This window comes from Lissotriton helveticus, chromosome 2_1, assembly GCF_964261635.1.
Source record: "Lissotriton helveticus chromosome 2_1, aLisHel1.1, whole genome shotgun sequence".
Classification (NCBI taxonomy): domain Eukaryota; kingdom Metazoa; phylum Chordata; class Amphibia; order Caudata; family Salamandridae; genus Lissotriton; species Lissotriton helveticus.
Window position 1 is genome coordinate 299,708,250 of NC_136059.1, and position 27,288 is coordinate 299,735,537.

Genomic DNA, 27,288 nt, shown 5'->3' on the forward strand with positions numbered 1-27,288 from the left:
CACTTTTGTAGACCTTCATGGGATATGTATATTCCAGGAAACATGGGCTCTTAACCCAATTCACAGACTGGGCTATTCTACATACATGGAGCCAGCCCTGAAAGGTCCCGGAGGCAGACCATCGGGGGGATTATGTATCTGGATAGGTGCCCATCTCGGGTTTTCTGTAAAAAGGATAGACACCAACAGCCCAGACCTAACTTGTTTTATATGATCACATACTAAAACACCTAAACTGGCACTCATCAATATCTATTTGAGGCCAGCAGGTCAGGGGGGCACCTCCCAGACCCTAGACTCTCTGTCCTCTCTTTTGCACTCCCTCCCGGGAGATGTCGCGTGGATGATTGGTGGTGACTTCAATTGCCATTTTGAACCACTTATAGGAGTCCCCCAAATCTCAACAGAAGAGGATGAAATATGGTCAATCCCTTACCCAAATATGTATCCAGTTAAACAATGGTCAGCTCTGGTGCTCCAGTTAACCTCTATAACCTACTCCTTTTTCATCAGAGCATGCAAAGGGGGACAATCCAGGGCATCCCACATACAGCGGAATGGGCCGAACGTCTGTAATTGATTACTTTATGGTTAGCACGCCCCTATGGTCTAGGATTCTCAACTTCCATATCTCTAGTCGCACGGAAAGCGACCACAACCCTCTGACAATGGAGATCAATTTTGATTTGACAACTGAGGGTAATGAAATCTATGAAAATAGTGATCTTAGAATAATTCAAGGTGGGAGGAGAATCAGATGGGCAAACATGAAGAAATCCAGATATGGGTAAATTGTACTTAAGCATAATTCCCATCCTAGAAAGGGCAAATTCCATCCTGACTCTTCCATTTGGTATTTGTGCACAAAGGACCCTGTCAGGTTTACATGAGGAACTCATTACCCTATTGGCGAACTCCTTTTATAAAACAACCCATATTAAACCCAAGACCCATGCTATCAAACATCCCTGGTTCAACAAGGGTTGTAGAGAATTAAAGCATGGGTTACTTAAAGCATTGAAACAAGGCACCCCGGCTGCCGTGACTGAAGTCAGGCGTGCCTACAAACTAATGACTTTTAACACAAAAAAAGAGTGGGAAGAAGAACGATGGCACGCCATCAGATCCGCACTCGAGGCCAAAGATCCACGGTCCTTCTGGAATCTAGTCCACACGGGGAAACCAGAAGGCAGGACCTCGATTGATCTAAATATTCCTGAAGAACTTTGGTCCTTACATTTTAAAGAGCTCTACTCTATTCCCCCAATCTCAAAAACTTTAGCCCGACTCCTTCGACGGTCTTGGACTCTAACTGGCCCACACCACTTTTCACCTTGGATGAGGTTTTTATTGCAGTGCATTCCCTGCAATCAAACAAAGCCCCTGGACTAGATAGGATCCCAGGCGACCTCTTCAAAGAGGAACCGGTAGTCTGGCCCCCTATCTTTTACTACTCTATAATGCAATCTTGCAGGGCATACCTCTCCCAGGTACATGGTCGGGGGCGGAAATAATACCCATCTACAAGAAGGGTTCTCCGCTAAAACCATCAAATTATAGGCCAATTAGCCTTATTGATGTAAGCCAGAAAATGTATGCAAGACTACTCTTGCAACGCCTACTGGATTGGGTAAATGACAATAATATTTTGACTCCTCTCCAGGCAGGCTTTAGGGCTAAAACGTCCACAATCGATGTACTGTTCCGGCTCCAGGTTCTTTACTGGAAACAGGTTGTCCTGGACCAGGGAAGTTTATACTTAACGTTTGTGGACCATAAGTCCGCATTCGACATGGTGGATCGAAATCAACTTTGGGCTATTTTATTATCAATGGGAGTGCCACCATACTTATGCCACCAATTTAAACATCTTCACGATGGCACCTATGCCAGAGTACGCTTTGGAAAGTATGGTCAACTAACTGGGCCCTTTCCGGTTGAGAAGGGGGTTAGGCCCCAAACCTCTTCTCCCTTTTTCTCAACGGGCTCATAGAAGATTTACTATCAGCAAAAGATATTGACTCCCCAAAATTAGCCTCGCAGAGATTCTATGCATTAATGTTTGCAGACGATACTCTGCTTCTTTCAAAATCCCCTATGGGCATGCAGAGGGTCTTAAACCAGTTTATCAAATTTTGTAACCATAGAAATCTGGTGGTTAACATTGATAAGACCAAGTATATGGTATTTAATGCCAGTACTACTAATTGCCCACATCCCATCATGGAAGGCAGACCACTAGAAGAGTCCCAACATTTGCATATTTAGGTCTGACCCTAACTGACAGAATGGGGTGGGGTGCACAAATGGCTAAGGCCAATTTAAAACTTATACAGACAACAGGGGGAATTTTAAAAGTCCCAAAAAATTGCGCCTACAAAATTGTTAGTGCACCACTGGAAATCTTCAAAGTACAAGCAAGATCATCTTCCTTCTATGGGGCGGAACTTTGGGGACATGTTCCTTCTACCGATTTAACCACTACAGAAAACAACTTTATTAGGCAAATCCTAACCTTGCCTAGAAGCACTCCATTGGTCCCACTTAGGCTAGACCTGAATATCTGGCCTATTGCCGATGCTATCGCCTCACGTCCTCTTCTTTTCTGGAGGAGGCTGTGGAGCAACCCCGAACTAGAAAGTTATAAAAAGGAGCTAAAGGTGGTGCTAGCCTCCCCAGGAGCAGGCAGAATTACAAGGTTACGCTTTGTTAGACAGTCCCTTGCTCAAGTTGGATACGAAAACTTATGGACAAATCCTGAGGTAACATCTTTAACTATTTCTAAGAAAACATTATCCAGTGCAGTGAAGGACTTTAACCTCGGGAGGACACTTCGTTCAGTTTTACCAACGAGCCTGACTGGTGCCTTCCTGAGTCATAAGTCTATCTACAGCTTCGAACAAGAGATAGATGTAATCCAGCCTACTTTAGCGAAGAAGCTGTACTTACAGTTTAGATTCGGAACACTGCCCCTTTATTCTATGACTGATAGGTGGACGGGAGGTTCTGTACATCTATGCCCTGGTTGCAGAACCGAAAATGAAACGATTTTGCATGTTACTCTCTTTTGTCCAGCTTATTCACTTATACGAAGAAAGTGGATAATACAGCTATGCAACAACCTGGGCACTAGGGACTACCTAGCATTCTTTAGGATTCTGAAGTCTGACACAAATCCATTAATAGTGTCTGCCATAACTAAGTTTTTGTTTTCTATGTGGTTTACCAGAAAAAAATTACTTACCTAAGGAGGACATTCATGTTTTTATTTGTAGAGTCTTGAGAAATAATTGGTTCAACAAACGCTATCTTAATTTTTTTTTTTTAACTTAAATTTTTATAGTCTTAACAAATTGTCTTCTCTCTTCTGATTCTATACGATGTATTTTAACCCTCACAATTATCAATGAACTGTCGGAAAGTGAAATTGTATTTGTATGTACTTTGATGGTTATAACCAACCGAAATAAAGTTTATTGAATGAATGAATGATACTCAATGCAATGATATTGCAAATTATTTCACCACTAAGGTCGAAACAGTATATAGCTCATTAAAGACCTTCAAATCTGTGAATATAGTGAGTCCCCTGACTAATATGGCAAGTAGGAGTCCTTATTCCTTAGCAGCTAAGATCTCTACATGGTTGCCTTCGATGATGAATCTTTCTTGGACTGCCTAAACAGGGTAAAATCTGGCTCTCCTTTAGAACCTCTCCCCGCAAACATATTGCAACAGCTTTCTCAAGAAGCTCATGGTATTCTCAAAGCACTTTTAAATGTTTCTCTACGAGAATCATGTATTCCCCTTGAATGGAAACGTGCTATGGTGGTTCCTTTATTGAAAAAGTCGGGAGCAGATCCTACGGTCATGTCAAACTTCCGCCCTATCTCACTCCTGCCGGTCCTGTCCAAAATTTTGGAAAAGCACCTTAATTGTCAACTCTCAGCTCATGTGGAACGTTCAGGTTTTTTACACCCGTCCCAATCGGGGTTCAGAATTCATTTTTCTACCGAAACCACTTTGTTGGGGGTCACGGAGAAGTTGCGCTCCTGCTTAGACAGAGGGTAGACAACGGCGCTCATTTTACTTGACCTGAGCGGCGCATTTGATACGGTGTCACACTCCATCCTTTTAAGGTCCCTCCAGTCAGCAGGAGTCATAGGGCCTGCGTTAACCTGGCTGTCCTCCTTTTTTTAGTGACCGTACATTTCAGGTTTTCTCTTCTAAATTTTCATCTACTATTGGGTCATCTGCGTACGGAGTTCCCCAGGGGTCCACTCTGAGCCCTGTGCTCTCTAACATCTACGTGCGACCCCTGGCATCAATTGTAGAGGAGGCAGGCTTATTCCTCTTCTCGTACGCCGATGACACGCAAATCATCTTCTCCTTGTCCTCTACCAAGGAAGAGTCTCCTTCCTCTCTCCAAGTCGGTTTACGGCGGGTGTCTGAGTGGATGAGTGCCAATGTGTTGAAATTAAATGGAGAGAAAACCGAGGTGGTCATTTTAGGTAAACACAAACACCTTTGGGGGCCCCAACATTGGCCACTGGAAATGGGCACTCTACCCCAAACGGTTACCCAAGTCCGTAACCTGAGGTTTATCCTCGATGACAACCTCTCAATGCAGCAACAGGTGGTTAGCGTTGCTTCCACATGCTTTACTATTCTAAGATGGTTGCGGAAGATTATCTGGATGGTCCCTGATTCCACAAAAAGAACTGTGGTCCAGGCGCTGGTCACCTCGCGCCTGGACTACGGGAACGTTCTATACCTGGGGGAAATCAGGAGGTGCTGAAGAAACTCCAGGTAGTCCAGAATTCCGCTGCCCGTCTTGTATGTCAGATCCCAAGGAGATCATCCATCTCTCCTGTCTGGCGGGATTTGCACTGGCTCCGCATTGAGTCGTATTAAATTTAAAACCTTGCGTCTTAATTTTAAAATCAATCAACGGTCTGCCCCTCTTTATCTTAGGGAGATTGTTCATCCCTATGTCCCTCTTCGGCCCCTATGCTCAGCCACTCAAGGCAACCTGGTAACACCTAGCTGCAGACTATCCAGAATGGGTGGTCGTTCCTTTGCATTTCTCGGCCCAAGATTATGGAATTCTCTTCCTTGGTCTGTGAAGCAGTCTATCTTAGGTTCGGGCGAGATCTTAAGACCTGGCTCTTTTCTCAATGATTAGCTATCTGGTTATTCAGCTGTAGTAGTTGAATTACTTGCGCCGGGAAACCCTGTCCAGGGTAGCTGTGCGCAATATAAATTTAATTAATAATAATAATTAGAAGTTGCATTCTGGGGCTTGTAGTTTCGCTTATAACATCGAATTTGGGAGCTGAAAAATCTCAATGGGCAGTGCTTTCGGTTAAGAACACAGAAGAGGCTAAATGGGTCACCCATCGCACTAGACCACTTGGTAGCCATCTATATGTGTACATTTTCCCAGGGCTTTAAGTGGGATCCAAAAACTGGAGGTTTGGGGGGTGGGGGAGAGGAGGTTGTCTCTAAACAGGGCGTGGCCGATCTAATTAAGGGCGTGGCTTAAATCACGTAAGATAAAAATCTGTAAGATAGTGTGCCACCCAACCGGTATTCTGCTGCTTCTATCATTGCATCCAGATATATAATACAACAAGTAACATTACACTTATAACAAGCCAGGACTCTTGGCTTTGTCAATGGTAGTTAGCTGCATAAGGCAAATAAGCAACAATTTTGGCTTCGTTGTATAGAATATTGAAAATGCTTCAAAATTGAAATAATTTCTAAGCAAGTATAAGGAGTCTCTTTGAAGTTACATCAAAGGCAGCAAAGGGTGGTACTGCTGCAGAGTTAAGATTTGTTTTCACTCTGAGGGTGAGGGCAAAAACGGAGAGCCCAATAGGGACCCGTCTCAGCATCTACTTTTGAGAACTGTCGGTGCTGAGCACCAACAGGGCCCGGCCCACTTAAAGCCCTGCATCTGCCCTTATTGTCCCTGCCACACCCCCCTCTAAGCGCCGGTACCGTTTTGTTACCAGCGAACAAGTCACATCAGGCACAATCAATGCAATAGAATGTTCGGTGTGAATGTCCCAGTATAAGGAGGGCGCGTAACTGCCCCCTACTGCCTAGTAGAGTTCAACAGCATGCAGTGGTGCTGGCTGCACAACTGGGAATTAAGCACCAACCCCGTCTGCACTCTAAATGGAACGGGGCTCCTAAGCGGGATTAAAAAGTATTTGAGGGAATATCAAATTAGGTGTAGTGCGTGGAATATACAATTTGGTAGGGAAATTATGTTTGTTCTCCTTAATTACAGAACCCCTATTCTGTATAAACATGTAGATTAAGCAGGCAGGAAATTGTTCAATTATATATTGACCACCCCTACTGCCAGCAGTTCCCTAATTCAGACTTCCAAATTTCATATAATATTCTGTGATCTTGGGCAGCTCAACTGATTTCCCTGAAAATCTGTCCTATTACCATAAGGAATAAAATGCTATAATCCGGGTGAACACTAGTATTAAACATAATTGCATATGCCCATCGCAGATGAGCAGTACAGTGCTTTAACGTAGGGTAGAGCGCTACAGTGTGGGTCCAAAAGACTTTGAGCGTTCGGTTTGAACCTGGAAGCGGCTAAAGGCAGCTCCGTTCGGCATGTAGGCCCAATCAGTGTCCCGGTCCGAGTGCCTCGGCGCTCTACGAATCATTTACTTGTACAATAGCTAATGCCTTCCCTTTTCCTCTGAGGCGGTCGCAGCTGGTGAAGTAATTCTCTCTCGCCAAAAGTCACCCCGGCTCTTGAGGCCTGAGATCAAGGAAAGCTGCTTGGCAGCTGTATGCGGGGCCACAGAGCGAGTCACACAGCTGCACTCTCACAGCATAGAGACGAAAGCGGAAGCAGCACAGAACCCCTAGAACAAGCATTACATGCATGCGAAAAAACAGATGGCTCTTGTGATCGCAGACTCCGACGCGAAACGAAAACATGACAAGTAACCCGAGACTGCTAATTATAACCAGATGGCGTTGACAAAGATACAAATTTTCTTCGCGACAGCCGCAAAGCAGATGATCCTGTCGGATGGGCCAGACGAAAAGGGGAAAGGGCGGCAACAAAAAAAAACTAATTTCCAGTGGCAGGCCACAAACTGTGATGCCAGCCAATGAAAAAGAGGGGCAGGGCTTCAAGCCCCCTTCTGAAATTGCTCACAAAAGGTCTCGTAGAGGGAGCAGCGCGTTGCGCTGCATCGCTACACGAGACCTAATGACATCCTACAGCCTTTCCTATTTTCACACTTCATGGACCCCAGCAAGACCGGCCCATTATTACCTTTACTTTTCTTTCGCCAACTGCAAACTGAGAGGAGTTTATAAACACCAGGTGTGTTAAGAAAAAAAAAACATAAGCAGAGGAAGACATAGGCTGACTTTTGACCTTTGTGTTTGAAGTGAAGCAAATGTGACAAGTTAAAACCAGAGTTTAAAGGCATCTTTATTTATAGCTTGGCCGTAGCACCTTAAATTAAAGGATTGGAAAGCATTAGCCTAGCAGTAAAATGAAAGCAATGTGTGTAAAATATAGAAATGTAGAAACAAAATATAGTTGATGCTGAGAAAAAAAAAATGTCACTCTCTGTAATGCATATATACTTTAGATTTACAGTGCTCTACTGATTAGATTCCATAACACAACAATGCCATGACAGTCGCAGCCCACATTAAAATGCCTCAAAAGATTAAATGCGATCCATTCTGCTGTGATTTAACTAAAGAGATCCAATTACACCCCTGCCCTGTTTATTTATTTGTTTGTTTTTTCCAGATGCGTGCTGATTTTCAGATGCCCGTAAAGAGCTGTCCTGCTGATAAGTAGAAGGACCGTCTGTAATGCACCCTCCAGAGGCCCCCGTGTGCGGGGATAAATTAAAATGTGCAAGGTCGCCCAGGCGCACTCTCTAGCGGGAACAGTGATGTGCACAATGGTTGACTGCAAGCTTGAGATGAGCAGAGGCCTAGCCATTGACCTGCCAATGCACACTACTGATCCGTCGAAGGCACTGTGGTTCAGTCGAAGAGCCAGGTCTCGAGGTCATTAACGAATTGAGGCATTAAAGGTGATTGCGGGAGGTGGGGAGGTAGAGTGTTCAAGGTTTGTGCTGCATGGTAGGGGAAGGATCGTCCTCCAGCCGTGGTCTTGTGGATACGTGTGACGGAGGCCAGGGACAGCTGGGTAGAGCAGAGGTCTCTGCACTACTCTACACGAATCCAACCGGTGGAAGTTTCAATTTTCAGATCGCTATCCGACATCAGGAGCATTTTTATCAAGCATCAGAGAAACCAAATAATCCTTTCTTACCAATGGGTTTTCTCAGGGCACAGGAGCAGTAAGACTAGTCTCATAATTGTTTTGTTACAAGACCGTTCGAGTGTCTATTCAGGCACCAGCGAGCTGACAGAAATATGAAGAGTACGTCAGGTGTCTTCTTGGGATTCAGGCTTCATTTTATAGCAAAATTTTGTTAGGAAGAAAGCACTGGACAAATTTAAATAGACAATTTGTGTGCTAACATGCTTTATTGTTAATTCTGCTGCCATACAAAATGGGTGTGAACGTCTTTTCTGAAAAGGTTTTGATTGTAGGTTTAAGAGTTGTGAGCCTGTACAAGCGCATAATGAGATCATACGTAGTGTAAATTTCATTCCGTCATTCAAAATATTATGCCACCTCCCTTTTCCTACTCTCTCCTGGCAAACTCTGCCCTAGAATACCTCCACAAGAGTGACATCCTCTGCCTGTAGGAGACCTGGGCTACCGACACAATTCTTGAAGGGTACTTTGAACTACACATCCCGGCCAGTAGGCGTAACATCCTTGGGCAGCCATCCGAGGTCTCTCCACCTTTATGAAGCACACCCGAAGGGTAGTGGCCACAGTAATCCCCATCCGTAGCCCGAGCTACAAGCCATCCTTATCATTGGGCTAAAGAATGAAAATCAGCCACTTCGATTATTGTTAATCAAAGGTTAATCACTGGGCTGGACAATACAATATCAAGACTGCTGACTGACTGCTGAGTTCTTGCCCTCCAGACTACCACCCTGAGAAGTTTCATTGCTCACTCTCCATACCCTAGAGTCAAGTGCAGAAAGTGAGTACATGGCCCGGTTTGTAGAGTCACAGTAGGTCGGATACTAGGACATCAGTGGCAAACAACCTCACCCACCCCTGTTTTCCAGTTGCCTTCCTGAATGGGGTCTGACAAGGAGACAGTCCTCCCATTGTAAGAAACCACGGAATACTTCTGCAAGAATATTTGCATCAATCTATAGGCAGTGTTGCAACAAAGGATGTAAAGTTCTTTATTCTGTTGCTTAACAGGTCTCCTGCAGTGATGCATTGACTAGTTGCTGATCAAACTGGGGTCTCGTACACCTCTACGCTGGGGGATCGTCCAATGCGATTTGAAAGCTGCAGTGATCTCCAGGGCCATTGTAATAGGTTCTCTCCTTAGATTTTAATGTTTCACTACGCAACCAAAGAGGAACTTACAGTTGGGAACATCCAAGAGGTAGAAAACTTTGCTGGAAGCCTTGCTTCCAAAACCAGACTGTCTAAATCTGCACAAGACTCTAGAAGGTGTGTTTTCTGAACGGTATGGAGAAGAAAACCTGAATACCTGTGTTAGCTTCTGGAATACGACTAAATGGACAAGTGACCGACCCTTTGGGAAGAACAGAGCTCAGTTGTCTAGTAAGACCGCTGAATGACAGGACGATGGACTGCTTCTGCCCCAGAAGAAATTTCTAGCCACTTAAGTTTGAAGCAGAAATGCAGCAATACAGTTCTATAAACTGAATAACATATGGGCCTGGTCATTTCTTTTAATCTTACTCACTGGACCCAACTAAAGCTAGTCGTTTTTAAGTTCATACTCAGGCATAGCTGGCATTATCCCAAACACTTCTTATGAACAGGGAGCATATACTGTTCTCCATAGTTACCCCAGAGATCTTCAAAGGTGATGTACTAAAACATTTGGCCTAGGGATCTGTTGGAATACATAGGTGTGGTGGCTATCACTATGGAACCAATTCAATTAGCATTTTACCTTCTTTTAAACCCTACAGTAGGTACCATGATGCCAGATTAGTCTATAATAGTTCAGGGTGATTTCTTAATCAATTTGCAGACAGCCAAATGCAGAGGAAAATTTGCATTTTCCTTTTGCTTTACATCCGCCCGCCTTCCAGTAATGGAAAAAAAGGAAACAGAAATGTTGCTGAAACATGCCCACAGTTCACTGTGCTCGGTCTGAGCTTTTTGCCCAATGTCAGGGGTGGGACAATGATAATTAAAAGGAGGCTGCTTACGAGAGCTACTGCACCATTTTCAAAAGCATTTGCAGGGGATGCGACAACTGCTAAATAAAACACTGTTCCTGAGAATTCAACATTAAGAGGTCTCCGGCGGGGCTGGAGACTGTAGCTTATAACTTTCCCTGCCATCTCTAAGGTATGTATGCCCTTGTCTCAGCCTATGAAAAAAAGGGTTGAAGTGGCCATAAGTTCAGGCCTTGGCAAGCACGCTATGTTTTTATTTATTAATGTAAATATATGCAATATACAAGACAAATGGCAAAAATATCAAAATAAAGGAGTAGCACCAAAGTGCAGGTACACCATCCCTGGAACTGAAGTGCACTCCTTTTCAGGTGGTGTGCAGTTGTCACAGGCAAAATGTCTACACTCACATTGCAAGACAGCCTATGGATGAAGTGGGCCTGCCCACTGCCACATGCTGAATGCTACGGAGGGAGGAAGCAAGCAAAATGTGAAAGAAATATAAACAGACCTATGAATAAATGAAGAGGAGGGACCAAAAGACCCTCTATGTGGGTGTATATTTGTATTATGGGTTTTTGGATTTACATTAGGTTAGCAAAATCACTAAAATTGTTTCTAAGCTATATCTAGCAACTTCTTTAGTGACAGGGGAGTGGTTTATACTCATTTGGGAGTAAATTCATTATTATGAATTTGGCAGATGCAGGACATCAGTCAACAACTGGCAAGTCCCATCCGCACTATGTACTTGTGTATGCCCATGTATACACTTTAAACAGGGCAGACAAAGCTTAGGCATTTATGCATTCTAAGTAGGGCAAAACTCTAAACAACTCCCTAAGTTTCTTGTATCACTATTTGTGATACAAGAAACTTAGGCCCATATGTGTGAAAACATTTACCCATAGACACAGAATGGGTAAAACCCTTTGATACATTTGGCTGTTAATGCCCAATCCATTTTTCCTTGAAATTCCTTTGTGGAGAATTCGGAACTCGGATTTTGGCCTATTGTTGAACCTCAAAAAAGGCATATTTCACCTTTTTAGGTCGAGCCTGAGCCAGCGCGCAAGCGCTGCTCTGGCGATGATCTGCTATAGTTCAGTACAGGAGATAAGCTCTGCCCACTGACCCGCCCATATTTGTCATTGGCTTGTGTCTTTGACCTTCGAAAATGCGGTCTTCTGATTCCTAAATAGGCTCGTTAGTCCCTCCTTAGTACGCCCATGTTGTTATTTGTAACCTCCCATGGCTACTGGCCCCTTTACTTGGTTGTTACAAGGTACGTGTACCATTTTCTTTACTGAGATTCTCCTACATTAAGTACAATGACGTGCTTTGCTTACATTTAGCATGCCATGCCCACTTTCACTTTCGAAGCAGCCTGGACAATGGCAGCCGTTTGTTTGCAATGCCATAGGTCTCGCATTTAAATGAGAGACCTAAAGAATTGCAAATATGTTTTGCTCTGTGCGACTGGCTGTTAAGCGCCATTACACTGCTGGATACAAGTCCAGGAGGCAGTTAGTGGTCGGAAACCATGTCACGGTACAGCGGGCGTTACCACGGGGGTAAGTGAAAAGATAAAAGAGAAACAGGCCAGCAACCTCAGCCCCATTAGGATGGTACACCTGGGTCGCTTTAGTAGGGGGTCCATGCGAGGATCACGTGGAAGGAGCACTAGACGGTTTAGTAAGTTCCTTTTGATTAACGTGTGTTTCTCCGGTAGAAACTATCGGCAGTGGACGAAGATTTGCCTTCTCTTTACGTCGACCAATCTGGATTTGTTTTGTTGCAGCAAGACACTGTGGGTCTCCCCACCTCCCCTCCTCTCCCTTAAAATGGATGCTGAGGGAATGATACTGGCGGGCGCTATGCCTCTAACCACGAGTGCTGAGCTGCGCAGCGTCACTCGGTGAAATGCGCTGGCCCGGCTGTGCTGAGAAGCCGCTTTGTCCTAATCCATAATAAACCTTTCCAGAATTCTACGCTAGTGATGTATTCCGAAGCTCCCTCGGAAATGCTGGTGTTTCGTCCATGCGACGGGGGTCGTGATGCAGCCTGGAGAAGGACTAACCACCGCATTGAGACCATCCGCCAAATGCAAGCAATGCCTGACTTACTTAGGGAACGCAAGAGTAAGCAGCAATGGTGAGCAGATCTCCAAAAAGTTTTAGAATAGGACAGATTACCAATGAAACAGCAGAAAATATATAATGGAAACCGGCGTTTAAAGTAGGTACATGTGAAGTTATTTACAAAATATACAGTCGATAATTTAAAAGATTCGGCTAGATACCGCGTTACGCCATGGCATTATGTTGCTGAAGAGCACACATTTTGCAATTTCCGATTTGTCTCATGATCAATGCCTTCCAAATCTGGCGATAGCGGTAGTTGCCTATAATTGGCCTACAGAAGGTAATGGCGTTGCCATACGGATGTGGTTATTTGCTGCTCTCAATGAGAGACTGGGCTTAGTTTTAATAGCAGAAGTTTCAGCTTTTTTTTTTTTACTTCACCCCCCTAGATGTTAATGTAGCTTTATTCTCTCTCCCGTTGACTCTGAGTCTGTAGTGTAGATGGGCAATGCGCTGCATGGGAGCAGTGAGTGCATGAGCCCTCTCCTTCACGAAAATACATTTCACTCGTGTGAATGTTTAGGGTTAAGGTACTCGGATAGAAGCTGTAATTTCACAGCCCGGGCTGTGTAGTGTTCGAAATCTCTCACAATTTTAGAAGAAGATTTGAACTTCTGTGAGGTAGACGATCTCTGACCTTTTGTATTGAGGAGTCAGGTAGATGCCAGACTTTCTCCCAGCCCGCCATTCTTTATGGGATTAATAATGAGAGCCCAAGGTTTCAAGGAAGGCAATTGAAGAGTAATAGTCGTTAAGTTATTCAGTTTTTTTTAAATTCATATTGAAATTAGTGGTATTTCTCATCTCAGTGGCTTTAATCTGAACTTGGAGTCTCTTTCCTGTAATGTATCAGTTGTGATCCTCTGTCAGTGAGCCTTTGATTTTCTGCAATTATCCTGCATAGTGACGGTTTCTGTACAACTGTGTTGCTTTACCTTAAAACAGGAGGAAATGTGTTGGGATGTGTGTACAGTACAAGTGAGTTCTATATCAAGACGTTAGGCACTTGCATTACCCGTTTACATTTTTAGGTCTCCCTTGACAGCGCAGGTGTCATCAAAACGTGTACGATTACTGCAGAAAGAGCTTTCAGGACAGCTATGTCCACATATTGGTGGGCGGTAATACAGGTTTTGATTGGGTAGAAATTGTGAGCTTCCGCAGAAAAAGTGCTTACTCTCAAAGAGCTGTAATCATTTTAGTCTAGCTATTGTGAGCGGCAGTGGTTTGTCAGTCATACAGAAATGAAATTAAATGCCAGGCTTGCCCTTGCGGTAGGGCCAACATGCATGGTGTCAAGGCACGCAGTAAAGTGGACTACGTATGCGATAAAGTGCGCAGCATCGTCCTCACCCTGTGTCCCAATCAAGGCTTGGTGGGCAAGGTTGTGTAGTGTCCAAGCCGGCACCATACTATCGAAGCACATTCCTGCAATACATGACTAGACAAATCGAGGTGAGTAAATACTTAAAGTAAGATGGCTCATCCCATCCTCGTATGGGCCGGCACTGATATCATATTTGCACCCGAAAACAAAGGCGATAAAGTAACAAAGCTATTTTGTGATCCTTTGAAAGGATATATTCACATGGACAATTGTAAGCGTATGAACAAGGATGCAGTAATACGTTCCTGCTGCTTTCCCGCACAAAGTGCTGCCTCAGTTTAGTACCAGATGGCAGCATCCTAGTCACATCTTGGAAACAGTAACGGACACAATTCAAATGACTTTAACTGTGTACACAAAGTAATAAAATAATTAAGTGGCACATCCTTCTGTTGCATGAGTCTGTTGCGGAGACGGGTCTCCGAAGAAAAGTGTAGGGAGCACTAAACAGTAAATTATCCTATGGTGCTGAGATTTCCCCTCCTTTTCTCTTGTGAGATAGAAAAGACAAATAGCAGGTTTAACAAGCATTTAGGATTGTAAATGACAATGCCTTTTATTTAGGTTTTGGTTTTTGAAAAAACAAATAAAAAGCATTGTCATTACAATGCAAATAGCTTAAACTTGCGTAAATGCGAGACCCATTGCATTGCAAATGCTGATTATTCTCCGGTCTGTATTTTTTGCCCACCTCTAGTGTCCAGCTTTCGCTCACAGCACTGTGGGTGCTCCCAGACTTGTGGGTGTCCACAGCACTATGAAAACTTGACCATGGCTGGAGGGTTCTGAAATATAGGACGATATTTGGAAGGTGAGCCCCCCCCCCCCACCCCCCCCCCCGGCCCCAATCCCCTCCACGCCTGCCTCTGGGTTTTAACCGTGAACTGTGAACCGTTCCCTTTCTTCCTCCGTGTGGCTCATTGTCGTCTTCTCCTTCCGCCATGTCGGGGAAGGGAAGACGTTGTCAGTTTGAAAACTAGCACATGGAGGAAAGGATGTTTTCTGTGCCGCATTTGTCTAGTTCCAGATAAGCGGGTTTCCCTGCAGAGCTCCAAAACAACCCTGTTCGAATTAGAGGGCATGTTAGTTTTATGTTGGTACCTCTACCGGCAGTTGCCAATAAGCACTGCCAAATACAAGAAGCATTGGCAAGTCCAATTGTTGTATATAGTTAAACTCTGGGTTTCTCTCTTTAAACCTGTGGCAATATATATGCATATAATTGTACCTGATTTTCCATGGCAGGTGCAGACAGAGGCTACTGAGAGTCAGTGGAAGAGGAGCAAACGCTCGTTCCCATCATCCATGAAGAATTAGTGGACGCTATTGATGCTTCTCTTCAGAGAGCTATCTCATCAGCCTTGGAGCCAATGACTCGAAAATGTATTCAACTTACGGTCTGATGCAGTATATTTTCCCTGGTGAAGGTAGGGGCCTTCGCCTTCAAGTGACCTAGGCACCCTTAAGGGCAAAGGCACTTCTAAGTTGGCCACCAGGGTTAGGGCTCTTTCATTACCCTTGACACGGTCAAAAGACTGCACAAAGCCTTCCTGAAGCGGCGAATCAACGCCCTTGAGAACCAGGAGGTGGATTTCCAAATTGACAGAACAAGCGGGATGCCACATTCAGGCGGAACACTCCCTTAGACCAGTTTCTCACCTCCCTGGGTCTTACTGATTTATGGAGAAAGCTCCATCCATTGCATCAAGACTAATCCTACTACTCAGGGTCCCACAAAGTATACTTTCGACTTGATTATATTTTAATATCAGCAGGCGAAACAGGATAGATATTTTGGGGTGAATACATAGCGAGGGGTCTTTCAGACCACTGCTTACCGTGAGTGACTATAGAGCATAAATCCTACTCTGCCACTAATACCTGGAGACTGAACACTTGAAAACTTGGATACATGAACACGATGAGCGAAATTCATACTGAAACCAAACTATACTTCCTGGAAAACCAAGACTAAATTGACTCTGCTGTAACGTTATGGGAAGCTTACAAAGAAGTCGTGCAATAGGGTTCAGAATATCATCACCTATAAAAAGAAAAAGACAAATCGAACGAAAGAGCGACACCCTACGATCTGAGTAGATTGAACTGGCCACCAATTCAGTCAGCCAGTGTATACTTGCTACACAGCACGGAGTTTAAGAAGTTGGAGACAAGGCAGGAAAACGTCTCGCCTGGTTAAATCGGCGTGAATTGGAGGCCAGGCGGATTTCTGAAATACAGAGTGGGGAGGGCTTCCTTTACTCCACAGATGCCGAATGATAAGGGGAATTTACGAGATACTGTACCGATCTTTATGACAAACGCCCTCTGGCGGATTCGGCCCAGATTGATACCTACCTTGTAGAGACTGAACCCCAGACTGTATCCAACGATGACAGTGTTTCTCTCGATGATGAGATCTACTTAAAAGAGGTAAAAAAAATGTTTTTAATAAAGCGACCCTCACCTAAATTCAGGCAAAACCCCTAGCCCTAATGGGCTCCTAGCAGAATATTTTTTTAAAACAAGCAACACTTCTGGCTCCCCATATTTTCCAACATTTCCTCGAGGCACAAGAGGATTGTATCCTCCCGCCAGACCTCCGAAGGGTCACCATTATCGTAATCCATGAACCGGGGAAGCTGCCCACCTCCTGGGCCTCATATCGCCCCATCTCCCTTACATATGCTGAAACTAAGGTCCTGGCTACCATTCTTGCCACCCGGCTTTATGCACAAGCACTACCTTGATACAAAATGGCCAGTCTAGCTATATGCCGAAACGCTCCACCAGAGGGAACCTATGTAGGCTTCATAACTGGATTGCACAAGTTCAACATTGACCCGCATCTTTTTTTTAAAATTTTTTTTTTTTTTTTTTTTATTCGCTGGATGCCGAGAAGTCCTCCGATACGATTCACTTGCCTTTTATGACACAGACTTTGCAGAGGATGCGATTTGCGCCTCGGTTCTGAGGATGGGTAAACCTACTCTACACAAAATCAATGGTCGCAGTCACAGTGAACAACATACTATCTCCTGACTTCCCCATTAAAAGGGGAACCAGTCAAGGTTGCCCACTCTCCCCACTCCTCTTTGCCCTGACATTGGAGATATTGCCCTGCCTCATTCGAGTCCGACCTGAAGTTATGGGCTTTCGAATGGAGGGATCCCCTAGCCGGTAGGAGAAAATCTCCCCAAATGCAGATGATATTCTGCTTTATCTCACCCGACCTACAATCTCGATCCTGACGGTCTTCCAAGTGTTTGAGAACTACCGCTCTAACTCTGGATATACCATAAACTGGGATAAATCAATGCTCTTTTCCATAGGTGACTCCTTTGATATGACTAATCTCACCGAAGGGAGAAAGGATTCCGATGTCTAGGGATCTACGCTATGTTGAACCCGGAACTAAGTATATAACAGAATATTAAAAAAAATATAAGTAACTTTCAACCAGATGCAACCCGATGGAAGCAACACCCCCTGACACTCTTAGGGAAATAGGGCTAGAAAATTCCACTCGACCGCTCGCATAGTCGAGCTAAATTTAACAAGGTCAAGCTGTTTTTAGGTCCTACTCGCCCTTTCTGGCGAGTAGGAAAACAAACCAACTTTTGTCCTCTGTCTGTGAAAACGGAGCAAATGTGACACGATAACAAGATTTAAAGGCATTTTTATTGCTCACAAAGTTAATGAGCAATAAAGATGCCTTTAAATCTTGTTATCTTGTCACATTTGCTTCGCTTTCACAGACGAAGGTCAAGTAGGTTGTATTTAGGTCGAGGACATTTTTTACGATACTAGTCCTGCAGGACTAGTACCAGTTTTTAGATTTTTCGAGCCCTGGGAAAGTTGCAATGTTTAAGATGATCATGCTGCCCAAACTAATATGCTTTCCAAAACACACATTACAGACTCTCAGAGGAGGTATTTACCTGCATCGAGACTGAACTGAGAAAACTCATGTGGAATGACAGACATCCGAGAATCGCACTCCGTAAGCTTTAATGCTCCCCATATGAAGAGGCATTGGCCTCCCCAAAACCCAGGCCTACTACTGAGCCGCCCACTTAAATCGCCATCAATGACTGGATGTAAGTAGACAGAAATCATCCCATCTATGCCCTGGAACAGATCCAGTACCAGATGCATTCATTCAATCACTTCCTTTTTGGTGGAACAGGAAAATCCAACCTTCTACCAGCTACTCAACTTAATTTGGATGCATGGGACAAGGCTAATTCCTAAATTGGATGTAAATTTTAAATTACACGGAAAACACCACTATGGTTGGGCAAGGCCCTAAGACTCAATGACTTTCCTTCTTGGGACAGTATAGGTATCACCAGGGTGGGTGACTTATTAGAGGGTGGAGCCCTCATGCCTACAACATGACTTTCAACTCCAAGATTACCAACTATATAAATATTTACAGATAGCACATGCATGGAAAGCTGAGAATATTCCCCAAGACATTCCAGTATATGCCCCCCTAGAAGGCAGACTCCTATTAAATGAACTATCAGAAAAAACACTATCATACACTTACAAAACAATTTATAACCACATGCCAGACGTCTTTCGGAAATTGAGGCCAACATGGGAAACAGAGGTGGGCACACTTGAAGACATTGACTGGGAGGCATCATTTATGGTCCTAAGAGAAGTGACAATCAAGTCCCGGCTACGCTTCGTACAACTGAAAACCCTTCACAGGTTATATTTTGACTGGGCCCACCTCTATAAAACGGGCAGAGGGCACTCATCTGAATTTCTTCAGTGTGGGAGGTACCAGGGTGGGGGGTACTTCCTCCACACCTTGTGGTTATGCCACAGCATACAGAGATATTGGGGACAAATAGGGACAGAGTTTAGTCCCAAATCTCTGGTGACCCCAATTATATCCGGTTAGGTATACCCATTGATGAAGACCTACCACGTATGAAACTATTGTTATGCAATTTGGGATTGGTGGTTACTAAATGAGATCTGAGCAGAAAGGGAGGGTCTCCTGTAACACCAAATCTCATGGAACGGAGGAGAAGTATGGACTTATTTATGGCTGCGGAAAGATTGACATACAAGCGCCGGTGTACATTCCCAAAAATATGGGGGCGATGGATAGACTATTATGGACTCACTGGTGATGATGATGCTGCCAGTGATTCTTCTCAGTGATGATATAGTGTCATGCAATTTTACCTATTTTGATTCTTTAAAAGTCTTATATCACGGTCATGTGCTGTACCTAGACTCTACATATCATTTGAACCCTTACTGTCTGGTTGTCTCCCTACAAAATTTTAATATGGCGGGGGGGGGAATAAGTCTACCCCATGGGATGCGGCGGGGGTGCCAGACATACATAACACCTGTTCTGTGGATTGAGTACCTGCCAATCAATCGATCAATCAATCAATCATGCCATTTGTATAGCGCACTACTCACCCGGGAGGGTCTCAAGGCGCTTGGGGGGAGGGGTATGCTACTGCTCGAACAGCCAGGTCTTGAGTTGTTTCCTGAAGGCGAGATGGCCCTGGGTCAGCCGAAGGTGGATGGGGAGGGAGTTCCAAGTCTTGGCAGCCAGGTAAGAGAAGGATCTTCCTCCGGCGGTGGCTCTTCGGATGCATGGTACGGCTGCGAGGGCGAGGCTGGTGGACCATAGCTGGCGGGTGGGCGTGTAGAAGGTCAGGCGGTCGTTGAGGTACTTGGGGCCCAGGTCGTGGAGAGACTTGTGTGCGTGGGTGAGGAGCCGGAACGTGATCCTCTTGTCGACGGGGTGCCAGTGCAGGTTCCTCAGGTGGCTGGAGATGTGGCTGCGTCGGGGGACATCCAGGATGAGTCGGGCGGAGGCGTTCTGGATGCGCTGGAGTCTTTTCTGTAGCTTGGCTGTGGTTCCGGCGTAGAGGGCGTTTCCGTAGTCCAGTCGGCTGGTGACGAGTGCCTGGGTGACAGTCTTCCTGGTCTCGGTCGGGATCCAGCGGAAGATCTTGCGAAGCATACGCAGGGTGTTGAAGCACGATGAGGAGACGGCGTTGACTTGTCTGGTCATCGAGAGGGAGGGGTCCAGGATGAAGCCCAGGTTGCGTGCGTGGTCGGTTGGCTTGGGTGCAGTGCCCAGGGCTGGGGGCCACCAGGAGTCGTCCCAGGCGGAGGGCGAAGATCCCAGGATGAGGACTTCCGTCTTGTCCGAGTTCAGTTTCAGGCGGCTGTCCTTTATCCACTCGGCGACGTCTTTCATCCCTTCGTGTAGGCAGGTTCTGGCGGTGTCGGGGTCTCTGGTGAGGGAGAGGATCAGCTAGGTGTCGTCGGCGTAAGAGATGATGTTGAGGTTGTGCTGGCGTGCGATGGCTGCGAGAGGTTTCATGTAGATGTTGAAGAGGGTGGGGCTGAGTGAAGATCCTTGCGGGACGCCGCAGATGACTTTGGTGGCCTCGGAGCGAAAGGGGTGGAGGCGGACTCTTTGTGTTCTTCCGGCGAGGAACGAGATGATCCACTCCAGTGCCTTCTCTTGGATACCGATGTTGCTGAGGCGCTGGACTAGGGTGCGGTGGCAGACTGTGTCGAACGCAGCGGAGAGGTCCAGGAGGATGAGGGCCACTGTTTCCCCCTTGTCGAGCAGGGTCCGGATGTCGTCGGTGGCTGCGATGAGGGCGTCTCGGTGCTGTGGTTGGCTCTGAAGCCGGACTGCGAGGGGTCGAGGGATCGGTTCGTCTCGAGGAAGGCGGTCAGCTGTCTGTTGACGATCTTCTCGATGACTTTAGCAGGAAAAGGGAGGAGCGAGATGGGGCGGAAGTTTTTGAGATCGGTGGGGTCCGCTGTAGGTTTCTTCAGGAGGGCGCTGATCTCGGCATGCTTCCAGCTCTCCGGGAAGGTGGCGGTGTTGAAGGAGGCGTTGATGATGTTCCGGAAATGGGGTGCGATGGTGGAGTCGGCCTTGTTGAAGACGTGGTGTGGGCAGGGGTCGGTCGGTGATCCGGAGTGGATGGTGTTCATCGTGCGGGCTGTGTCTTCGGTGGTCACCGTGGTCCAGGTGCGAAGGGTGGCGGTGGGGGGCATTGGTTCGAAGGTTGGGTGCGTGGGTGGGGCGCCGAAGCTGTTGTGGATGTCGGCGATCTTGCGGTGGAAGAACGAGGCGAGGGAGTCGCAGAGGTCTTGTGACGGAGTGATGTCGTTGGTGCCGGTGCTGGGGTTGGAGAACTCCTTGACGATAGTGAAGAGCTCTTTGCTGTCGTGGGCGTTGTTGTCCAGTCGTTCCTTCAGGGATTTCTTCTTGGTGGTGCGGATGAGCTGGTGGTGCTTGCGGGTAGCGTGTTTGAGGGCGGTCATGTTGTCGATGGTCCGGTCGAGGAGCCAGGCTTTCTCGAGGGTGCGGCAGGTCTTCTTGGAGTCCTTGAGGTCGTCGGTGAACCAGGATGCCTTCTTGCTTCTGGGTCTGCTGGGAGGGTTCTTTAGTGGCGCGAGGTCGTCGGCGCAGGCGGTCAGCCACTGTGTGAAGTTGCGGGCTGCTTCGTTGGGGTCCGTTGTGTTGGCGGGTGGGCTCTGGCTGAGGGAGGTGGTGAGCTGGTCTGCGGTGATCTTGCTCCAATTCCTGTGAGGTACCTGTTGCGGGTGGTGGTGGGTCGTGGATCTTTTGAAGCTGAAGTGGACGCAGCTGTGGTCGGTCCAGTGGAGTCCGGTGGCGTGGCTGAAGGTGATGTACTTGCTGGAAGAGAAGACGGGATCAAGCGTGTGGCCGGCATAGTGGGTGGGGGTGTTGACCAGTTGCTTGAGTCCGAGGTTGGCGAGGTTTTCCAGCAGGATGGTGGTGTTGCGGTCCTTGTTGTTCTCCAGGTGGAAGTTGAGGTCCCCGAGGAGGATGTAGTCAGTGGAGGGGAGGGCGTGCGGGCTGATGAAGTCTGTGATGTCTTCGCTGAATTGTGTGCCTGGTCCCGGGGGTCTGTAGACGAGGGTGCCTCTGAGGGTCGTCTTAGGGTGGGTTTGAATCTGGAAGTGGAGATGTTCGGCTGCGGCGAAGGAGTCGTTGGCGTCGGTCGTGATGCGGATGGTGTTCCTGTGGACGATGGCGATGCCACCTCCGGTCTGGTTGATGCGGTCCCTCCTGATGATCTTGTACCCGTCCGGGATGGCGATGTCGGGTGCAGAGGAGGCGTTCATCCAGGTTTCCGTGAGGAAGGCGACATCCGGTGATGTAGCGTCGAGGAGGTTCCAGAGTTCCACGGCGTGTCTGTGGACGGAGCGGGTGTTGATCAGGATGCACTTGAGGTGGTTGCTGCTGGTGTTTGTCTTGGCGGGTGCGGGGCAGGTTCGGAAGCAGGTGAACTTGCAGGTGAAGGGTCCGTGGGTGCGTCTCGGGGTGGCTCGGCAGCAGGCGTGGGTCCGGCCGGCATGGAGTGCGTTGAGAGTGGCGGCGTCGTAGGTCAGTCGGGTCGTCTTGCCTCGGCGGGGAGGGCCAGGGGTCCTGGCGCTGGGCGCGGACGGGCGCAGACGGGCTTACCTTTGGCGCACCTTCGGCGCTCAATCGGTGCTCCCGCTGCGCGCGGTCGCTCTGGGGGCGTCATAAGTAAGGAGCCGGGAGGGAGGAGCAGCTGGGTGGCGGGAGCGGGTCGGCGAATAGAATCACAGGGGGGCGGGGCCGCAGGGAGGCAGCGGCGGGAAATTCCAAGAAGCAGCGGGCAGCGGGAAATTCCCAGGAGCAGCGGGAAATTCCCAGGAGCAGCGGGCAGCGAGCGAAGGAATCTGCAGGCAGGAGGCGGCAAAGGCAGGCAGGAGCGGCAGCAGTGAGTGGGGCGACCAAGCCCTGTGGAGGGCTGAGGTAGCACTGTATGTGGCCAGTCGTATTCGAAAGTCGATGGGCAAAGAGGTTCAGGGTTGACTGAGGATGGCATGTCCTAGACCCATGTTAGCCGGAAAAGCCACTTGTTCACCTAAGATCGACAGCAAAATGGTGACATTCATTACCAAGAAGAAAGGCCTTGGTCGTTGTTCGAAATGGGGGTCTCTAGTTGGCAGAGCTAGGTACCTTTGTCCAAATAGGGACCCTTGCTTCTAGTCAGGGTAAGGGGGATACACACTTTGGATAACCCCTGCTCACCCCCTTGGTAGCCTGGCACGCGCAGACAGCATATCCCAAAGGCAATGTGAAAAGTATCTGTACCAACACTCACAATAACAAAAGTGATGACACCACACCAGTTAAGAAAAAGAAAGTATGTTTATCTAAACTTAACACGACCAAAATGACAAAAATCCAACATACAAGTATTAAGAAAAATGACTTTCAAAAGGTTTTAGTAACTGAGTCCATAGGAAACTATGGATGCGTAATTTCTTGCTAAGTACCTGGTATTGAGACAAAAATCACAAAGCTAAACAACCGCAGCAATGAGAAGCGTCGAAAAACAAAGAGATGCGACGTTCCGGAGACCTTAATGGAGGCGATGAGACAGTTCCGCTGTACACAAGAGAGCGATGAGTCGGGTCCGGTCTGTAAGGGGAAGCGATGCGACGATTCTGAGACGACTCCGATCAGCTGGTGATGCGTCGGGGAAAGCTTGCCACACAGGGACGATGCGTGGAAATCTGGGATGCGGCGGCGAACGTTTCGGCAGCAGCGAGCGGTGCTGCGTCTAACTTTTCTGCCGCAATCCATCGATGCATCGATTCTTGCTGCTGCGTCGGTTTCAGCAGTGGTACGGCAATACGAGCAGATTCTTCTCGCACCACGACGTTGCGTCAGAAAAACGGTCGCAAGAAGAGCGATGCGTCGATTTTCTGCTTGTTGCGTTGCTTTCCAGCTCCCCATTATAGATGATGGGGTAACCCAAAAAGTCAAGACGGACCTGGGTGCAAATACGAGAATGAAACAATGGTCCATGACCAATTTACCATGAATTCAATTTGATTATACACAGTCTATGTTGTGTAGAGCACTACAACATTGATACTAAATATCCCAATGAAATTCCTCTTGCATGCACTCAATAGCTATTCATGAATACATGTATAGAGGCCACACAGAAATTAACGCCAACAAGATCAAATTACTTTTAAACATATACATTTATTTGGTAGTCACAATAAAGAGTTTATCTTTGAAATATAGATTGCGCGCAAGAAAAGAAGAAGGGGGGGTTGGTGGTGGTGGTGGGTGGTGACAGGGTAAATCACAGGAATAAGGATAGACACAATTTTGATGATTTTGGAATTACTGGTAATCAAACCAGACATTGCGGGCTGAAGTTGCTATAAATGGCAGGAACCTTCTACTCTCATGTTCACTATAAACATGTGTTAGAACCGGGGGTCTCCAGTTGGTAGAGGTAAGTACCTTAGACCAAGTAGGGACCCTTGCTTCTAGTCAGGGTGAAGGAATGACCCTCTGAGATAACCCCTGCTCACCCTCTAGGTAGCATGGCGCGAGCAGTCTAGGCTAAACAGAGGCAATGTGGATAACATTTGCACTTAACACAACAATAATCCCCAATCCACCACAAACTGAGACCACACAGGTAAGTATATATAAAATATAACTTTATCTAGTTTCAGCAAGGTAAATCAAGCAGTTGCACGATAAACACTTCATTAGAAAAATGTTGCACTTAATTCTTAATGGCTGCGCTTATTAGGAAGTTCTTATAAAAAGCAAATAGTCTCTTTAACCAGTAGTTAAAAATATGGCCACTGATTCATAATCACAGCGCTCTCCAAACGAGCAGGGTAAACAATGCCAGCGTTAAAAATAAGCCACCACAACGAGCCCCTGGCGTCAGGGACTCTAAGCGCTTCCTGCGCGTCTCACCCGGATGCTGGGGGAAGGGGGACTCCTTTCCCTGTGCTCGGTGTTGTTTTGGGCCCCCAGGCGCACCTCGCGGGTGAACGCTCACTAGCGCTCCAGCCCGGCCGGTCTCAGGACGCTCTCCGCCCGCTCTTGGTCCGTCAGAGAGCAGCGGGGAGCAGAGACGGCAGGCCGGGGGCTGGAGCACTCTGCAAGATCCCTCGGCGATGTCTGGTTTTCTTCTTCCTGTCAGCTTCAGGGCCAGAGGTGTCAGTTGGCCGGCAGGAGGGAGCTAGCATGGGGGAGGCAGGCAGGCACAGCCCAGCACTTATCAGGCCTTTTTTCCTCCCACCTCCCGGGCAGCAGATGTGCCCTTTCATCCCCGGGCTGGCTCCGACCCTCTCCTCCGGGGGCTCTGCAGCCCCCCTGTCACACCCAGGAATTCCACAAACCCAGGCACACAGAAAGGTTTAGACAAGAGAACAGCCACTTTCTAAAAGTGCTATTCTCCATTACAGGATTTAAAAACACCCTTCACTAAAAGATGTGTCATTAAATTCTGAGTTCAGGGATATCTTTCACTTATGCCCCATCTTGTTCCTATGGGAAGATAGGCTGGTATCACATGGGCCCAGCCTCCTCCATGTTACTCTATGGAGCAAGATAGCCTTACAGCAGTGAGCACATAAAAATGGCTGCAGCCCACTACCAGAGCATGTGACCTGCACCAGTACATGCTCTACCTTATCCATACACTGCACCCTGCCCAGGGGGGTACCTTGAACCTTCCATAGGGGTGACTGATGTGCACAGACAGGGAAGGGTTAGGCCCAGCCAGTGGAGACACTGGCCAGGGGGACAGGCAGTCTCTGACTGCACACAGGCCCTGCGTTGGCCGGCCTGAGTCACCATTTTAAAGCTACTCATGTGGGTGGCGCAATCTGCGCTGCAGGCCCACTAGTAGCATCTGTCATCACCAGCCCTGGCACACACAGTGCACTTTACTAGGGACTCCATGGTGATACAAATATGCCAATCAGGTATATTCAATTAATATGACAATTTACAGAGGGAGCACTTACACTCTGACACTGATCAGCAGTGGCAGAGTGTCCAAAGCATCTAAATCAGCAAAAACGAAATCCAGCACAGCATCAAAACACATGAGTCAGAGGCAAAAAGATGGGGGAAGAACCACGCCAATGGGTGTCAGGTCTAACACGTGTCCCCTCCAGCTGAAAGTGGGGAGAACTACCCAACCACTTGGGAGTCCTCATCACTAAGGCGGAAGAATCTGGACAGACCGTCAGCATTGGCGTGTTCTGTACCAGGGCGGTGCTCCACCGTAAAGTCCCTCCCATGTAGGGAAATGGACCACCTCAACAATTTTGGATTCTCACCCCTCATCTGCATTAACCATCTGAGGGGCCTGTGGTCGGTCTGAACACGGAAGTGAGTCCCAAACAAGTAGGGCCTCAGCTTCTTCAGAGCCCAGACCACAGCGAAAGCTTCTCTTTCAATGGCACTCCATTTCTGTTCCCTGGGGATTAGCCTCCGGCTAATGAAAGCCACTGGTTGGTCTCCTCCCTCCTCATTGATCTGTGAGAGCACTGCTCCCACGCCTTGCTCTGAAGCGTCAGTTTGCACAATGAACTCACTGGAAAAGTCAGGTGCCTTAAGCACCGGTGCTGTGCACATGGCAGTTTTGAGGGTGTCAAAAGCAGTTTGACAGGCCTCAGTCCAATTCACTTTTCTGGGCTGATTCCTAGATGTCAGCTCTGTCAAAGGGGCCACAATGGTGCCATAACCTTTGACAAACCGTCTGTAATACCCGGTGAGACCTAGAAAGGCTCTCACCTCAGTCTGGGTCTTGGGGGGTTCCCAAGCCAGAATGGTATCAATCTTTGCCTGTAGGGGCGCCACCTGGCCGCTCCCTACCTGGTGTCCCAAGTACACCACAGATCCCTGCCCTATCTGGCATTTACTGGCCTTGATAGTGAGGCCTGCTTTCTGCAGAGCCTTCAACACTTCCGTGAGGTGTTGCAGGTGTTCCTCCCAAGTGGAGCTGAACACAGCAATGTCATCCAGGTAGGCTGCGCTGCATTGCTCCAGCCCTGCCAGCACCTGGTTGACCAATCTCTGAAATGTGGCGGGAGCATTTTTCAACCCAAAGGGCATGACACGAAACTGGAAGTGCCCCTCTGGTGTTGAAAATGCTGACCTCTCCTTTGCCCCGTCAGTTAAGGCAATCTGCCAGTACCCTGAAGTCAAATCAAACGTACTCAGGTACTGGGCAGCTCCCAACCGATCCACCAGCTCATCAGCTCTGGGGATGGGGTGCGCGTCAGTCTTGGTGACCGCATTGAGCCCACGGTAGTCCACGCAGAACCGAAGTTCTGGGGTGCCACCGGGGGTAGCAGCTTTCTTAGGCACTAAGACCACTGGGCTAGCCCAGGGGCTGCTGGAGGGCTCAATAACCCCTAGCGTCAACATCTTGGAAACTTCTTCCTTGATGCTGACTCTGACCTTGTCAGCCACTCTGTAAAACTTCTGTTTCACAGGCAGACTGTCCCCAGTGTCCACGTCGTGGACGCACCACTTGGTGACACCGGGGGTCAGGGAGAACAGGGGGGCGAACTGAC

The 27,288-nt window shown here is 47.4% G+C and overlaps 1 protein-coding gene across 2 annotated transcripts in view; it reads right to left on the minus strand.

The window, feature by feature from the left end:
- NARS1 (asparaginyl-tRNA synthetase 1) overlaps positions 1-27,288 on the minus strand; it is a 190,007-nt gene that overhangs the window by 150,387 nt on the left and 12,332 nt on the right. The window contains exon 1 of one of the 2 annotated variants that reach the window (XM_078674862.1): positions 24,671-24,894. The exons of the other annotated variant lie outside the window; for it this stretch is intronic. The gene's annotated coding sequence lies outside the window, so the exon portion shown is untranslated. Of the gene's footprint in view, positions 1-24,670; positions 24,895-27,288 lie in introns of those variants that run through there. 2 annotated transcript variants of the gene reach the window in all.